A 17,869-nucleotide genomic window follows, 5' to 3' on the forward strand; every position below is an offset into this window, starting at 1 on the left:
AAATTTTCTTGGTGTATATTTCACACAATGTTGTTTTTACATAAAACATATAAATCGATTTGGTTGTAAAGTTTATAATTGTATAGGGAAACAATATGTTTAATTATAATATCTGGTATTTATCAAATATTAGTAAAGCAATTATATAATTTTGTTATAGTTAGAAATAATTATATAACTTTTTTTAATAATTAATACAAATAATAATTATTTTATTAATTATTATTATTATTATTAATTAATAAACATAAACATTCATTTATTATTAACAAAAATATATACATTCACAGATAAAATAGATACTTTTTTCAGGCCATTCTTTATATACTAAATGGTTCTACTTGTTATATTAATAACAATAAATAAGTTATATTATTTATCATTATTAATTATTCCCATAAACATTTATAATGTTTTATTAAAATTATACACAAAATTATTAATATAAATATACTGAATAACTAAATATTTACATCTTTTATTCAAAGTTTTACATAATTATTTAATATTATTAATATATAATACATATTATATATTAATTTATATTAAATATATTATTTTTTGTTAATAAAGGAAAATTGTCATGAGTATAGTGTATTAATTTGTTACATTATACATGTGTATGTATTATATATTTTACATTTGACATTGTTTATTCTATTATCCTTTTACACAAATGGGTTAAGGGGACTACTTTTTTACCGCGTAAGGTTATTGCGCTCCATTCAGGACTGGAGAAGCTCGCGGTTGGGAGTTGCTTCGCGTGGAGAGAGGTAAGGTTATTTTTAACTACAAATTATAAGTAAGTGGTCATGTTTGAGGGTATAATCGAACTCTGTTGTGTTTTTTGGTGTATGTATTAATAGTTTAAGTAGCGTTTGGGTGAAAAGTCTCCGTTATAGATGTGTCGTGCTTTTTTTCCTTCAAGTCTAATTTTACCTGTTCGGAAATGTCTTCTTACATGGTTAATGTTAATTGTTAGTATTTTTACAAATGTGAAGGGGGTATTTGTGGGTGGCTTTCGTTATGTATGTTATTTTACAGGTTTCGGTTCCTCGCATGAAAACTACATGGAAGGAAGCGTGTTTTTTAACGGAGAAACAAATGTTTAAGTTATTATGCTTATATTTTGACTTTTTTCTCCTATTTTTCGTGTTTGCCAGGAGCGGTTTTTTCACTTTTTAAACCTTTTTCGGGTTTTTTGGAGGGTTTCGAATCGGAATGATATATTGATATGCGTGACCGATATTTTAAAATAGTGTGTATATAACTTTAAATCCTAACGTGTACACACTACTGTTTTCGGGATTTCCTGGAGCGTTTTTTTACGTTTTACAATTTATTTTCGGGTTTTTGAGGGTTTCCCATATTGGAATAGTAAGATATTGGATTGGATTGTATGGATTGATTTTTCCTTGATTGCGTCTCTGAAGTCCAAAAAATTGTAAGTATTTATTTTACAATTTTGATTGGGTGGGAAATGTCGATTTCTAATGTTATGTGTATGTTATAAAAAATTATAAACATTGCATATTTGTGACTAATTTTTTACATAAATTTTAAACGTTTGTCAAACAAATATGTTTTAGTTATAATTCATTATATATGTTTATGACATGTGAATTTTATTAGTATTGTAAGAAGACATTCGTATATTTACTTGACATTTTTATAGTAGACTTTTTGCTATTATTGCCAGGTATTCTAAACCTCTAGTTGTAGGGTATAATGTGACTTGACTTTGAAGTAGTCGGAACATTTGTTGGGTTTGTTTAGTGAGTTTGGGCCCTATTTGTGACACTGATTGTTCCATTCTTAGTTCCTGATAGCTTTGTTCTTTTTTCAAAGCTTCTAGAAGGTTGTGGAATGTGGGTTTGCCTCTGTTTGTAGTTGCTTGGAAAGCATTATGCCACCCTTCAACACTGTTGTTGGTTTTAGCCTCTTGGTTTAAAGTACTGAGATAGACATTCCACCAAGGGATTTGGAATTTGGGCTGGCGTCGATGTCCTGATCTGTGCAACCTTCCCACCCAAGTGTCTTCAAAATAGTCTAGCAATGGTGTTAGCTTATCCTCATTCCTCTTATAATATGCGCTGTCAATTAATAAATTGTAATGTTCAGCAACATCTGTAACAGGGACGTAGGCCAGGGCTATTAACTTTTTAACTTGATAGGCAAAGGTGCTATCTGTAGAGTATAGTACACTTAAAGTAGATTTTTGGAGATGCCTCCATATACTCTGATTAAAATGATAATAGCAACCCTGGATTGCTGTGTGGGGAAATGTTCTCAAAATGCTATTTATCATAGCTAATTCGAAATCAATAATTATTTTTTGGGGAAAATAATTATTGATTTCCGTTTTGAGAACATTTAAAATTTCGGTGTAAGTTGTTTGCTGTTTGTTGGGTAGCAAACAGTAAATGAAAGGTATGTTAGAATGATGGTATAAACCGTGGATGGAATACAGTTGGTAAAAAGGTTTTGGGCAGGGTTTAAATGTTCCATCCATCATCCATTGGGGACACTGTTGGATTTTTCGTAAATTACTTGCAGTTGCAAACATAATTATTCTGTTTGTACTGCTTTCATTATCAAAAAGAATAAATTTATCTTTATTGTGTGTGATGGCCATTTCGGGTGAAATAATAATTTCTTCAAAACAAGTTGGGTTGGGTTGGGTTGTGCTAGTGAGTCGTTTGGTGCGTGCAATTGTGCGTTTCAGGGAGTCAATAGAGGGTAGTTGCCCTGAAGCATGGGCAGGGATTTTTACCAGTTCTTCTTTAAGTATTTGTGTGGTGGGTTTGTCACTTTGTGTGCTAGCACTTTTAATACTTTCTAAAGCATCTCTAATTTCAATTTCTGTGACATTTGGGGGATGATTATGTTCTCTAGTAAATAGCACATTAGTTTCCTCGGTAGTGGCCCTCCCATAACATTTGTTGGAGTAATATTTTGTACACTTCCAAAAAACCTTTCTACCACTTTGTCTCTCCTGATTATACACATAACCCATGTAGCATAATAGTAATTTATTTTTCTGAGACATGACAAATTCTGCACCTTCAGTCATTTTGATTTACTTGTTCTAGGAAAGAGTAGAAAGAAACAAAATCAGTACACATTTTTTTACTTATGTGGTGCTAACATCATTAGTGATGCATTTATACTTACAGTTAATCAAAGTAGTAGTCACAGAAGCAGAAATGTCTTTTGAATGATGTTCTTGTATGTATTTCTCTATTTGCTGTTGGTATGAAAATATAGAATAACAATGTTAAAGTTTATATATAACAAATGTATTTCCTACTCAAAAGCAGTTGTCATTTTTGTCTACTAGTGCATTTGATGTAAACATTACATATACTTACTTGTTTAAATAGTAGAATAGTAGTAATTGCTGGAGTTCATTAATTTAGTACAGGTATGATCTGTAGAGTAGATAGAAGAAATAAAAGCAAAATATTATAATTTTAATACTGAACCGTTTGGAAATGTAACAGATTTAAACGTATACTAACTTCTAAATATGTCGTTTTCTTTGTTGTAGGTAGAATAGCTGTATGATGTATTCAGAATATCTGTAGAGGAAATATAAAATAGATAAGATGTTGTTAAGAACATAGTCTGTGTTATTTTCGGCAGTTTTAGAGAAATGACAAATATACTTACATTTTTTACAAGGCTATTCTTCTATATTGGTATATTTTGTGTAGGATGTTTTCATATGATATGTAGAATAGATGTATGATGTTTTCTGAATATCTGTAGAGGCAATTCAAAATAAATAACATGGTGTTAAGAATATAGTTAGCGTTTTTTGTGCCCACATTTTAGCAAATAACAATTATACTTACATTTTTCTGAAGGGTATTCTTGTGTTTTGCTATAGTTGATCTTGGATCTTTCAAATGATCTATAGGGAAGATGTAAAAAGCAAGATATGTTGTTTAAAAATGTGCATTAATGAAATTGGCCGTTTTATAACAAACACATGTATACTTACATGTGTAATTAGGGTAGTTTTATCGTTTTTGCTGTAGAAATAGCACAATTTCAGTATATCTGTAAATATAATGTTAATGAAAAATAAATACTCTTGTAAATTAGTGTTTAAAAACAGCAGTTGGTGTGTAACAGAGAATTATTATATACTTACTATCTGATTTTGCACGTGAAGAAATATGACCATGTAATAGGAATTGTGTTGGAGTAGTTTCTATCAGAAAAGTAGGAAGACATGAAAATAAAATAAGTGTAAGACTTAGGAGATGTAAGGAAAATAGTGCACTTCTAATTTAGTTTTCTACAAAAATGCTGTGTTACTTACTTGATTAATTAGCTAGTGAGCTGGATCTTTAAAGATGTTTATTCTGCAACAAAATCTTCAAAGTGTTGGCATCTACTTTCCAGAGAGGTAGCAGCAACAAATGGTAGAATGCATGTAGGCCTTTTATAGTATATGTGTTATGTGTGCTTTGATTTGATTGGTTGTAGGATGTAAGGAAGCATAGTATAGGCTAGTTTGAATTTTTTTAAGTTAATTGGAGTGTTTGTTGATGTGAGAATGGTGGTATGTGGTTATTCCCGCATTAAAGCAGGTTCGTGTTTAAATGAAATATATTTATATGTGAAAATAAGTAATGAAAATGTTAGTTAAATGCAAAGAATAATAGAAAATGCTAAAATGCATGTAATAGAATGTATAGCAAATGTGGATTAATAGTAATTTTATGTAAGAAACAGGTATTATATGTGAAAAGTTTTTTTTAGTGAGAAATGACTTTTATTGATGATAAAGATGGTATTTTAGAAAGAAAAGTGTGCAAACATGAACTCGATATTTTTTTTTTAACGATATTGTGGTAGTCTATATTTTTGTAGTCGATATTTTTGTAGTGTTAGGGCTAATTTCATGTCCAACGATATAATTGTAGTCGATATTTTTTTAAGCGATATTTATGTATTCGATATAGTTAGTACTCGATATTTTTTACTCGATATTTTTGTAGTTTGTGTAATAAGTATAGTAAGTCGATATTTTTGTCGTCGATAATTTGTCAACGATATTTTGGTAAGTCGATAATATGCCCGTCGATAATATTTCAGTGATCCAATTCTCCCCTATCCTACTCCCATACCCCCTTATTTCACTAAGCCTAGGTAAGGTCTATGGCCCTTGTCTCTCTGACCTGGCCTCTCCCCACTATTCTCCTGAAAGCCTCCCCCCTTCATCCTACAGCCACACCATTTAATTCTTCCTTTACCCTCTCATACAACCTCAATTTCCCTTTTTTCTCTTTGCTCTTATTCTCACTGTCCTAGTGCTTCTTCGCCCGTCCCTTGTAATTTCGCCCCTCACAAGTTTTCCCCCTACCTTCTTTAGTATCAACTATCACACTTACTGTATTTACTCTTTGCGCTATATTACACTGTAATTCTGATAACATTAGTCTTTAGTTCTCTTATGTTTCAGTGTTTTCCACTGTCCTTTTGGTCCATGTAGTTTACATTCTACTAAAGTGTCTTCACCTCTCTTGTATTTATACTCTTGAAGTTCTGTAATATAATGCTCATCTTGATGTTACCTTGTAAAGCGCTCTGATACCCTAGGGTCCAGCCACCGCTATATAAAACTTTTAAATAAATAAATAAAGTAAATAAATAAATGTCATGTATAGCTCTTTGATACCTTCGGGTCTAAGCAATTTTAATCCTGAATTTTGAGACTTGAGCAACATGGCTGATGCCCGGTGGAGCCGCTAGACAACTAATAAGGATATTGGTCCTGGTTTCCCTCTCGACCGTCACCTACCCAGCCGGACATTGGGCACAGTTCTTCCTTGTCTCCCTGCTATGGCTCCTTCCTCCCCTCCTTTCCTTCAAAGTCTTTTAACCTCATTGTTTGTTCACTGTACCTTACTACATTACTACGCTATGGTAACTGATGGCTCTTGTAACGCAAAGGTCCTCTGGCAAAGCGCTCTGATACCTCCAGGTCCAGCCAGCACTATATAAACTTATCAAATCAAATAAAGTCAAAATTGGTTCCCTTGTTCACTGAGACCTGAGCAACTTGGCTGATATCTGGTGGAGCTGCTAGACAGCTAATGAAGAGATGGGCCCTGGTTTCCCCCTGACCGTCACTTACCCAGCCGGACATTGGGCACAGTTCCTCCGCGTCTGCCTGCTACTGACTCCTTCCTTCCCTCCCTCCTACAAATTCTTGCAACATTATTTTTGTGTACTGTACCTTTCTATGCTCTTGTAACTGATGCAACTTTTAACGTAAGGATCCTAAATGTAAAGCGCTCTGATACCCTCTTGGGTCAAGTTCACGCTATATAAAACTTTATAAAATAAACATTCAAATTTAAAAAAAGTACTATCAGGAAAAATATGTGATTGACTAGTGCAATCTTCCTGGTGCATTTGAGACTGTGACATACCTGGTGTTTCCATCACAGGAAGTGCTAGGCGTGGACAGAGGGCAGCTGTGTTATGTTGATCTGGTAAAGGGTGAATCTGAAACTGTGTCAAGCATTTTATTGTGAATTTGAGTACCGCAGGCAACAGTTGCTCTTGGATGTGCTGGTCTCCTAAAAGCAGGACCTTTTTATAAATCAATCTGATGCTAACAAAAGCATAGATTTGTCATGTAAAGGTTATAGATACATAACATATGGGCATACATACATTGGCCCTGATTCCGAGAGCATAATTTGGATGCGAATGCGGGCTGAAAACACCCACAGCGTAAGCTCCAGTAGAAAAAATGATGTTCTATTTATTTTTAGGTTTTATATAGATCTAGCTAGACCCAAAGGTATCAGAGCGCTTTACAGAATCAAGAGCAAGGCAATAATCCAGTCACTGAGCATATGACGTGCAACAATCCTAATTTCAAGTACACACAAAATATATACAAGGGAAAAATAGTTAGGCAATGCGGGTGAAATAAACAAAATATATACAAGGAAAGTAGTTAGGCCATGAGGGTGGTTACTGATTGCGGTCAATTCACACATTAAGGGTCCAGAGTAAGAAAGACATTCTAAACAGTAAAAGCAAACAAAAAACAGCTAACTCTTAAACGGGGTCTAAACCGAGAAAGAGAGACTATTAGCGCCAATTTTAGAATTGCTCATGTGTTCCAGTATTTGTTGAGGAAATGGCGTCTCAAGTCTTTTTTTGAAGCCAGAGAAGGAGGGGTTGCATTGTAGGTCCCTCGGGAGAGAGTTCCATATGCTGGAAGCATTATCCGAAAAAGAGCGAGCCTGGGTTGATTTTCTTTTTAGTTTGGGTGGAACAAGGAGAACTGTGTTGGAGCCTCTCTGCAATCTGGTTCTTCCTGCTTTTGTGAGTTTGTTGTCTAAATAGTCAGGGATATGTGAGTGAAGGGCTATGTGGGTGATACAGGCATGGGATGGGAAGCCAGTTGAGGGTCTTGAGGGAAGGAGTGATGTGTTCATACTGTTTAATATATGTAATGAGCCAGGCTGCCATGTTTATTACTGATCTGAGGGGAGCGAGGTGGGTTTTCGGGGTCCCTGTGAGGTTAGCATTCCTGTAGTCAAGTTTGGAGAAGACCAGAGATTGAAAGACCTACTTCAAATCATCTGAGGGAATTAATGGTTTGATTTTTTTTGTGTGTTTGTTGTAAACCTTCACTGACAAGTTTTTGTCCAGGTTAAAGCCTAACGATTTAGCCAAGTTGGATAGAATGAAAGAGCAATTAAGAGCCTTCAGGTCACAGATTCAGTCTTGGATTGGAAGGTGGTTACTTTTAGGGGAAGAACAGAATAACTTCTGTTTTTATGGGGTTTAATTTAAGTTGATTGGAGTTAAACCAAGATTGTATCTTACTCAGTGTGACATTGAGATGTAGAATGTCACTGGGTGATTTGATTTTGTACTAGAGTTGAGTGTCGTCTGCGTAGAGATGATAGTTTATCCCTGATTGCTTCAGGATGATAGTAACGGGTTCAATGAAGAGATTAAAAAGTGAAGAAGAGAGGATTGAGCCCTGGAGGACACCAAGACTGACAGGTGTGGGTTTTTGAGAGATAAGAAGACCTGATTCTGATTTGTTGTGATCGGTGTTGTAGGTAAGATGTGTACCATTTTAAAACTGCCCCATTAATACCTGGTTAAATCTTCAGTAATGCCAGTAAGGCTGAGTGATTAACTGTATCAAAAGCCACTGATAAGTCAAGTAGGATAATGCATGTCCTTCATCTAAGGATCTATGAATGTCACCTGCGATATTGAGCATGGGAGTTTCTGTGCTAAAGCCTTTTCTGAACCCTGATTGGAAGGAGTCAAGTAGGTTGGATTCCCCTATATGCAGGTTGGGTTGTTGTAAGATGCATTTTTCCATAGTTTTGGCTAGGAATGGGTGGTTAGAGAAAGGTCTAAAGTTGTTGAGATCATAAAGGTCTGCCCTGGGATTTTTGGGAATGGGTGTGATTTGACCTTGTTGGAGGGAATCCGGTCCACAACCCGTGGGGAGAGAATTATTGATGATTTTAGTCCAACAAGGGGCGTGGTTTAGGTTATGTACTATTTTTTCAGGGAGGGGATCTTTGGTGTGAGAAGTGGGCTTTAAATTTGCAATATTATTGAAGACTTCTAGGTCTGTCTTGAATTTGAAGTCCGATCAGTTGGCATTGTTTTTCAATTGGGTCTTAAAAAGGTTGTTGTTTGTTCCATTTGGAGCAATTCGATGAGATCAGGTGCTGAGACAACTGTGGAGGGGGGTGCCAGAGAGGATAGTTAGTGTGAGAGAAAGGGTTGAGACTTGAAAGAAGGATTGTTCATTTTTTGAGAAACTGCCCGTGAAGAAGCTGGCAATTTTTTCACATCGTTCATTAGAGGCTATTATTTTCTGTGGGAAGGAAGATGTGGTTTGTCAATTGACAATGTTAATGAGCTCCCCAGACCTATTCTTTGCACGGTTAAGTTGGATGCTGAAGAAGGAGACTTTTTCTTTAAAAATGTGCTTCTTGTATGCCAACCTTGCAGTTCTGGCTATAGTTTGATGTAATGACGAGGAGTTTTATCTCCATGTTCTTTTTACTTGTGTGAGTTGTTTCTTTCGTTGTTAAGACCAAGTTAAACCAAGATTTAGATTGGATTGATCTTAATTGTTTTAATTTGAGCAGTGGGACTTGGTCGAGAACTTCCATTAAGTGGGCAGTGAGATCATTTACGGTATGAGTGGGAGGGAGACGTTGTAGTTGTACACAAATTTTGGCCTCTAGATCCACAATTGGGACTTGTTTGAGGTTTCTGATGCAGAGAGCAGGGATGTTGATGGGGCACCATAGATGACAACCCCCTGGACACTATAGAGAGGCCACAGGGATGGGGAGCTGCTAAGGGCTCCCAAACACCCTTTCCTGACAGCAGTTCCATGTCAGAAATGCTGACATGGAACTGCTGTCGGAAAGTGCCATTTTAATCCAATGGTGGAAACATCATCCTTAATTGATTATGATGCCTTTCTGACCAACCAACGAGCTTCTTGAGCCCGTCAGAACCGCAAAGGATTCCCCGGCTGGTTTAAACTCTGACCATCATCATTATAATACGGTGGTCGGACTTTAAACCTACAATGTTTGTCGGAAATCCTCCGACCAGTGGTCAAAGGCTTTCCGACCGACATTGTAATTGAGCCCTTAGCATTTTCTTTCAGACATATGTACTAAATCTGCATATATATTCAAGCACAAGCTTGCACATTATTGAAAATATGCAATGTCCCAAAAATCTTTAAAGAAATGCTAAATAAGGGGTAATGCACTTTCTTAAACAGTGATTAGTTTCTATAAAAATCACAGGATAAGCCATATATATTTGAAGCATCTGGGCATCCAGATTTATACTTAACTATCAGTTTGAAAAATATACTTTAAACTATCTCAACATGCATTTTAACCTCTGCCAACTCCAACTGTGTTTCTGACACAGCAGAGTAATATTATACAACATAATATCCAAATGTATTTCTGCATATGTTCACCCCACTGCATTTCATATGTTCACTTATTTGAGTGCGCATTCATCATATATAAATGCAGGATACTTTTAGCATTGTTTGTAAATGTATACCATGTAAGATTTGCTTTCTTATAGTGTGATGGTTCAGCAATAAAACATATATGTGTTCACATGACTTTTACTGTTCGGATGAGAGGCAGCCTTAGAAACATGTACAAGCCTTTTGGTGATAAGATGGATTAGATAGAGGCAAGAAGGGAAAGATTGGAGGATGGTGAAAAACTAATTTGGAACACTGTTACAATGTTGTGATTCATTTTCATGTAAAAGTCACAGGACTGCGCTCTATTCAGAATGCACCATCCTCATGAAATGTCTATGTGATTTGTGGGCCTTAGACCACCACGTTTCCTGATCCACTCAGTAAGTTGGCATTGAGCCTGCACTTTTCCCAGAGAGTTAGTAAACTTAATTTCCAGGACATTTTTGGCATGAATTACAAAAAATGTATCAATGTAGCAGATCTGAGTCAAATGCCTACCTCATGAAGTGAAAATAACACCTGGTTCTGGGATAAATAAGTGAAAAAAATTAAGTGAATTGTTAAAGTACAACATTGCTTTCTACTACAAGCAATAACTGATTGGAGAGGAGACAAGACACATCAAATGTTAGAAAGCTACACACTTATATTAACAAAAGTCCGTAAAGCAATAAGATAAATATGTATTCAACATAATGGTGAGTGTTGTGCCTAGAATTATCTCCTTCCTAGTTGCTCAGCCAGAATGAGTGTGATGTCTGCGTGGAATGTTGGAATGCTTGATGACAGAGAGAGTAGAATGTGAGTGTGCCTGGTTGTGTGTGGAGAATGACAGTTGATGAGAGTGGGCTGAGCAACAACCATCTAGCTCTTGGTGGGACCATCTATTGATCTTCTTGATACCAACTAAGACTTCTATGGAACATGTAATGATTTACTAATAAACCTTCTACTTGGATATATTACCCGGCTACCTTTGGTACTATCTTTATTTACTCACAACATTTTGGCGACGAGAGCCACCCGGATTTGCGTGAGAAGACGTGCCACCATCTTGGATGTCCAGACTTATCCTCAATATCACTGTCTTTGTGAGTTGTTGGGAGAGGTTTGCCGTTTAATTTTGTTTTCATTCTGCAGTATTTGACATCGCGAGGGATGTAAGTTCTGTTACATTTTTACAGCTATGATGTGATGACTTCATTTAGATGTCCATAGTCTTTGTGGCTTCCTACTTCATGATCTTGCCTGCTGCGTAGGTCAGAGCAATGAACTTTAGGTTCTGTGGCAGGATTCCTCTTTTTGTAGGACAATAAAGTTTTTCAAGGCCATTACATCTTACGAAGTCTTCTAGTACCTACTTGCTTTAAGGTTTTTTGGGAATACATGTTGTACTGGACTAACTTACCAGAATTGCGGAGAAATATCGAGGAAAATGGAACTACAGTGACAATTTTATTTATTTTAGTTTATTGTGTTACAATGGTTAGCATGTTGCACTGTTCACACTATTCTTATCTCAAGTTGTAATTGGATGTTTTCCTTATGTAGTGTGCTTTTAGTGGGATCTTCATTTGTTTTTGATCTGTCAGATCTATACGTTTTAAGGGCACTTTGTTTCTTTCTTTTCTGTTAGGGTAGTTGTGTATAGGAGCTGGTCTTCTTACATGCTTTTGATTCTTCAGTGTGGGTGGTGCGCATACCTTTTCACTGTCTCTACCCTATACTGTTCTTTTTGTGTGCCTGTGTTACACCTGCATCATCCTTTACGCATGTTTATTTAGCAGTGTGAGTTCTTTTTCTCTTGCTTCTGTAGTTTTCACCTATTAGTTGTTAATATGCAATTGGGTATTTATCTATACTTGTATGCCTTTGTGGCCTTATGCGATGGGTTATTCACCCATATTGTTGTGCCTTTGTGCCTTTATACAACCATAAGGTGTGCTTTTGTGCCTTTGTGCCTTTATGCAATGGGTTATTTACCCGGTTATTTAGCATTATTATTAAGAAGCGCGCAGGTATTAAGACGCGTTAGCATTATTATTAAGAAGCGCGCAGGTATTAAGACGCGTTAGCATTATTATACAGAAGCGCGCAGGTATTAAGACGCGTTAGCATTTTTATTAAGAAGCGCCCAGGTATTAAGACGTGTTAGTACATTATTAATATTTGAGGTGCATTTATTGACGCTACTATGCGAAAGGTTGTGCACTTATTCTTGGGTTTTGCACTTATTCTTAGGTCATGTATTTACCCGGTGCTAGTGCAATATTTTTCTTTGCTTCTTTGTTTTCACTCTTTCAGTTCTGCGTTATTTCACGCTTGTTAAACAACATTGTTTTCTTTGCGTTCACTTGTTTGTTTTCTCCAAGGGAAGGGTATGTGTGCCATATTGTATAGGTTTACACTTTTTCTTTCTTCCCTTATTTTAGTCACTTACTACTAGCTTTTCTTCTCTACTTATTTTTTCCTTCTTTTCTTGCCAATTTGAACTGTCCTCTTGCCAATATGAACTGTCCGCTTTATTGCAAGTTTAATCATTCTATTTTCTTAAAATTGTTTTGTTGCAAGTTATTGTGTTTTATCTCTGTGAAGGAAAGGGGATATGTTGTACCTAGAATTATCTCCTTCCTAGTTGCTCAGCCAGAATGAGTGTGATGTCTGCGTGGAATGTTGGAATGCTTGATGACAGAGAGAGTAGAATGTGAGTGTGCCTGGTTGTGTGTGGAGAATAGTCAGTATCAACAGGAGAGGAAGGGCATGAGTAGGCACTCCTGTACCCCGATCAAATATATATAAACAACAAAGGAGTGACTGTGAAAAAGTGCTAGTGAAATGAACTAGTGAGAATTAAATGTTAACACCGCTGCGTACTGCACGCGTGATCAATACTCACACACGTGCATGTACACAGCGAGAACTCTCAGTCTCCCTATGTATGCCCATTAGGTTTTCTTCCGAAGAAGGGAAACAGTGGACTTGCTGGTCACCCGGTGTTAGAAGGAGGGAAAAGAACCTTACTTGTTTGAAGGACCCTCACTCACCACTAGTTGGTGAGATGCTTCATCATTGGGTCCCCGCTGGGGTGACCTAATGTCTCCCCAGCGTGCTACGACGCCTGGTTACAGCGGAGCAGGATGTGGTGAGTGCAACAGTGCCCAAATTAGGAGGTGATTAGGGTTCCAGTTCCTTAACTAAGAACCTGAGGAGTCCGCTCACTTTGTTTTTATTTAATGCAGGTTGGCCATTATTAAAGATTTTTGTAAAGGCACAACCTCTGCATTTTTTAATATTAATACACTTACACATTCACGTTTAGTCACCTCCTAATTTGGGCACTGTTGCACTCACCACATCCTGCTCCGCTGTAACCAGGCGTCGTAGCACGCTGGGGAGACATTCGGTCACCCCAGCGGGGACCCAATGATGAAGCATGTCACCAACTAGTGGTGAGTGAGGGTCCTTCAAACAAGTAAGGTTCTTTTCCCTCCTTCTAACACCGGGTGACCAGCAAGCCCACTGTTTCCCTTCTTCGGAAGAAAACCTAATGGGCATACATAGGGAGACTGAGAGTTCTCGCTGTGTACATGCACGTGTGTGAGTATTGATCACGCGTGCAGTACGCAGCGGTGTTAAGATTTAATTCTCACTAGTTCATTTCACTAGCACTTTTTCACAGTCACTCCTTTGTTGTTTATATATATGTGTGTGGAGAATGACAGTTGATGAGAGTGGGCTGAGCAACAACCATCTAGCTCCTGGTGGGACCATCTATTGATCTTCTTGATACCAACTAAGACTTCTATGGAACACGTAATGATTTACTAATAAACCTTCTACTTGGATATATTACCCGGCTACCTTTGGTACGATCTTTATTAACTCACAACAGTGAGCTGCTTGGTCACAAGCATAGCTCAGTTGGCACACAAAATCGGTCACTATCCTATGAAAATATGTGAGGAAGTCTTGTATTGGGTCATACCAAGCTTCGTGCTGAGGCATAAATTGATAGAAGTTCATTTAGGTACTATGTAGCTTCATAATATAACTCCTTAAGAGGAATATTGCCAGGTTGATATTGAGAACATTGGAATCTTCAGGAAATATTTAATACCAGACACAATATGGCCCAAAAATCAATATCAACTGTGCTGTTATCCCTGTTATAAAATAGTTTCTCCTCACAAATAGGCAATATTGTATGGCCTGTTTTGCCTCATACACCTCACTGTGAAGATACTGAATGACCAAAATTCAATGGACTTTTAGAATGCCTATCATGCATCTGATATAGTTTGTTGATATTACTCTCACAAATTATATACTAGGGTTAATGTGTTATAGCAAACTGGGAACATTTCAACAAATGTGCAGAATTGGAATACCATGAAAAACAACATTGAGCCATGCAATGGCTATAGACTGCAGACATCATGATTAGAGGGCACAATAAAAACACCTGCATTGCCCAATTCCAGGATAGTGAATAGAGAGAACAGTGACAGTTTATGGTATTTATTTACAGGACGATGGTAGAGCGCCATAGGTTAAGATAAGATAAACAATACAATCATAGTTTCAAGAGTTTTAATGGTACAGAGATGACAAGAAAATGCAAACATAATTTTGTCAAGCTAAAGACAAATTAAGAGTAGAGGAAAATACAAGGCTCATGGCCACTCTTTCAAGTAAGGATTTAGCTAGGAAATGGGTTACATTTGTGTCCAGCAGATATTCTCATTGTGGTGAAACATATGTCATGCCCTTAGAGTGTTCAGGTGAATTGTAGGCTGTGGTCAGAAGTTCAGTTTTAGGAGAAATTGATTTTCAAGCTGTGCTTAAAATATGTATTGGTCTGAATCCTGTCGGACACTTGAAGGTATGCCATTCCAATCCTTCAGAGCAAAACCTAAACAGGAGTAAATTTGAGTGAAGTAAATTTGAGTGGAGGCTACATTGCACCAATGTTTTCAAACTGCAGATTGCTTTTACTGTAAAGGTGACTCTGTCTGCCTTAGAAGATTAAAGTATCTTTCAGATACAGAGAAGAGGTGGGCTGTTGAGCTTTGAAAAACATGCCTGCAAATCTGAAAGTGCAGCAGGCTTAGAGAGGAATCCATTTAGGTTCAACGCGTGCGGACATGATATAGCCAAATTTCATAGAACCAGTAACTATTCTTGTAACTGTTTGAAGGATAGCCTTCAAAATAGTTGTCCACAGAGCAGGGAAGTCAGGGATCAAAAAGATTCAACATTTCTGTCTTGAAATTACCAGTGCCTGTGAACCCTGATTTAGATTTTCTTTGGGAATGAGATATATCTGATACACATTGCCAATGATATTTTATGCCCATCTATATTTGGGTAGAGAAAATCATCCAATGTTGTTTTTCACTGTGGCAAGGCAGATTCTTCCTTAGAAAATAACTGGGTAACATTATAAAAGATCATATTGTTTCACTTCAGTTTGGAAGCAGCTAGAAACATGATTGGAGGACTCATTTGAATAATAATTTTCAATTCCACTTAATGGTAAAGTACAATTTTATAAATCTATTTTGCAAATTAAACTGTTAGAAATTTGTCATTTTTCTGCCTAAGCCAGGTGTGCCTTCCTGCCAGTCTCCAGTGTCAACTGACCCATGATGGCTCCCCTAGATTGTTGAGTATATTGCTCCCAGACAGTAGACAAAAGGGTCTTGGTTGTGGGGAGCATGATGGCCTGGGGCTATCAAATGGCAAGCTGTGAGTTGTACTCAACCCCTTCTTGACTTCAAAGGAGGCCTACCCTGTCACTGGCAGATGCAGCTCATACTTTGGCCAGGCTGCCCTTTGTCTCTCTAATCAGACTATCACCAAACAAGGTGGGGGTAGAGAAACTGACCAGAACTGGTTTAGGGGTGGGCAAAGGCTTGCCCTCCACACAAAGGCTGGCACTGGGCACAAAAGTGGACCTCACAGACCTCCTCTCGGAACATTCCTGTGATGCTCAGATGACCTGGAGTCTGAACCCTAAAGGAAGACTGGTCTTGCCTCCATTGAACCTAGGATCCCAAGGGTCAGTTTCTCGCCTGCTGTGTAAGCTACAGGTAGACAACACACTTCCAGAAGACCTTTCCTGCATCTGCCCTCCTGACTACTTCCAACTGGATCTGTCCTGGACCCTGCTGCTGGCCTCTGTTTGAGTGAGTACTAATCCCTATGGGGTAACTCCCAGAACCTGGACCCCTTACTTGTGTTGGAGTGTCCTCATCCTATCCAGGTTGCAAAAGTTGGCACTTAGATACGTTTTGCCAACATAGGGCCTGATTTATATTTAGTCTCGCAGCTCGCCATTTCTTGATGAGGACAGTGTAAACTACTCCATCCCCATGGTGGAAAGGCCGCCCATGTAATTTATATATGACTGCCAAGAAGGCGGTCATTTATAAAAGCATTGCCAGGAACTTCCAGAATGGCGGTTCCTGCCAATACATATTACTCTGTGCTATGGAGCTGCAGCAGCAGGATACAGCCCTGTAGCTCAGAGTAATCCTTTTTATTTTTCCAAAGTCTTCTCCTATGGTGGGTAAGGCATTCTAACAATGTTACTGTTCCTTACCAACAGGTTTTACATGGTGGTGAGAAGAAGTAAAGAATTATTACAAGTCCGCCCTTCTAAATTTGGCAGGCGGACATGCAGCCATTTCTCCAATGGCCCTTACTTCCCAGGACCATTGGAGAAGATTGGCCACAACAGAGAGACCTTCATATTGGCGGTATGTATACTCCATCACTGTTGCGATGAAGTATACGTACTGCCAATATAAGATTCAGAGAGTCAGAGTCAAAAACACTTTATTCGATTATTTAAAAATCATAAAAGTATACTATACAAATACATGATATTATGCAACCTAAAAAAGTTTTTTTTTAAAACATCTTACAAGGATAATATTTATTGTACGTCTAAAAATCAGTGGCAAATACATATAGATCATCACATAGTTCACAGAATAATCAAAATTAGTAGCAAATATTTCATAGTTCACAACAGCAATATTTAATCTGGTACATGGAAGTTAATTTATACTATCTGGTGCAGAGTAAACATTTACCGCAACCCCAACTGTATTCATCCGGAGTCTCTTCCGTCTAGCACGGATTGATGCAATCAAAACATCACTAAAGGGGTTTCCATTAGTTGAAGATAAAGCAGTGTGGGTTTAAACTGTACAAACCCCTTTTCTCTTAACAGAGACTTGATACATTTTTTCCTACTTTCCAAAAAGAAAGGGCAGAAAAACACAAAATGTATCTGATCCTGATCAGAAAATTGTCAAATTCACATGGCACATTATCCTTTGGGGTGCACCACTTATCATAAATACCCAGCAGAAAATGTGCCTGATTAAATCTAAATTTTGTTAGAAGCCACCGATGATAGGGTCTAGTAACAGTAGTCAAGTAAGTTTGTATTGACATTGAAGTGATCAACAAATAGTGTGACCTTACTGTTGGCTTAATGATTTCTCTTGCTTCTCGTTCCAATTCTCGGGTTTTTATAAAATTAATTTTTACCCAGTTAATATCTTCCTTGCTCAGATTTTCCGGTTTCGAATATAATTCCGGTCGACCCAGATATACTGCTGTTGTTTTAATAAATGTCAACCACTGAGTATCAGCCACTCTGTTCCGCCCCATACAATCACTAATAATCTTGTGATTCTGTGCAAGGTTGGGGTTCAGCCAAGTTCTGATCCATAATAAAAGTGGCGCCATATTTAACATATCTGCAATGTACCCTATCCCTAACTCCATGTGAGCTGCAAAAGATGATGT

The sequence above is a fragment of the Lissotriton vulgaris genome, chromosome 8 (genome assembly GCF_964263255.1).
Source record: "Lissotriton vulgaris chromosome 8, aLisVul1.2, whole genome shotgun sequence".
Lineage (NCBI taxonomy): Eukaryota > Metazoa > Chordata > Amphibia > Caudata > Salamandridae > Lissotriton > Lissotriton vulgaris.